Genomic DNA, 1320 nt, shown 5'->3' with positions numbered 1-1320 from the left:
TCGTGAAGGTGGGACTGACAACACTTGGTGATGGATTGAATATGCGGGTTGAATGACAAAGAAGAGTCGAGGATAATGCCAGGGTTGTGGGCTTGTGAGTCAGGAAGGATGGTGGTGCCATCTACAGTGATGGGAAAGTCACGGAGAGGACAGGGTTTGGGTGAGAAGATAAGGAGCTCTCTTTTGGACCTGTTAAATCCTGGGTGATGTCACACAGCAAGATAGCTGGGCAGCATTCAGGCAAATTGTAAAATGAGATGACAGAAACGTTTGTAGAAGACCGATACGTGACCCATCAGCCAGCACTGGAAGAGATCGTGTCTACTAACTCTATAGTGTTGTTCTGTCTCTAGAAGTTAGTACAGTGCTCTGCATACAGTAAGTGCTCAGTAAATACTACTGATTCATTCTCAATGAGGTGAAGGAACCAAGGGTTTGAAAACCTTGCCCTGAGGCCTACGGTAGAGGGGAAGATGATAATTACCAAATATCCAGAAGAGTAGGAAGGAGTATTGCAGGTAAAATACTTCAACTGACTAGTCATTTAGAAGGTAATATAACATTTAGTCACATAATTGCCTCCACTTTGTAATTTCCACCAACCCAAGCTTAATTTTTGAGGAGGAAATGAAAGATTACTTTTGTGAAATGAAAGATTACTTTTGTGAGCAGAGATAACAACCCATGCCACGGTAGAGTTTTGTCTTGTCTTATGCTGTCGAGTTGTCTCTGACCCATAACTATGTCATGGACACGTCTCTCCCAGGATGCCCCACCTCCATCTGCAATTGTCCTTGTAGTGTATCCATAGAATTTTCTTGGCAAAAATACAGAAGTAGTTTACCATTGCCTTCTTTTGTGCAGTAAACCTGAGTCTCTGCCCTCGACTCTCTCCCATGCTGCTGCTTCCCAGCACGGGTGAGTTTTAAGTTGTAGCAGATTGTCTTCCACTCGCTAGCCACTGCCCAAGCTAGGAATGGAATGGATATGCCTCTGCTTGACTCTCCCTCCCATTGTCGAGACTGGTAGAGTATTGGAAACTCTCCAGGTGTGACCCTGAGATGGGGTAGAAAGAGTACTACTAATAATAATTGTGGGATTTGTTAAGCACTTGCTGTGTGCCAGGCACTGTACTATACAGTCCCACATGAGGTTCAAGGTCTCAATCCTCTTAGTAGTAAATGAAGTAACTGAGGCATAGGGAAGTGAAGTGAGTTGCCCAAGGTCGCACAGCAGATGTGAGAAGCAGCGTGGCTCAGTGGAAAGAGCCTGGGCTTTGGAGTCAGAGGTCGTGTGTTCAAATCCCGACTCTGCCAATTG

General features: G+C 45.1%; 1 non-coding gene across 1 annotated transcript; it reads right to left on the bottom strand.

Moving 5' to 3' along the window:
- Nucleotides 1–928: 928 nt before the first annotated feature.
- LOC119940513 lies at nucleotides 929–1066 on the bottom strand. Its single transcript, XR_005454987.1, has one exon. It is a non-coding gene; the product is annotated as a small nucleolar RNA SNORA7 (small nucleolar RNA).
- Between the last annotated feature and the right edge of the window lie 254 nt (nucleotides 1067–1320).

This window comes from Tachyglossus aculeatus, chromosome 18 (genome assembly GCF_015852505.1).
Source record: "Tachyglossus aculeatus isolate mTacAcu1 chromosome 18, mTacAcu1.pri, whole genome shotgun sequence".
In the NCBI taxonomy this organism is placed as follows: Eukaryota; Metazoa; Chordata; class Mammalia; order Monotremata; family Tachyglossidae; genus Tachyglossus; species Tachyglossus aculeatus.
Note: the sequence above shows the minus strand (reverse complement) of the source record. Positions and strands in the feature narration are given on the sequence as shown.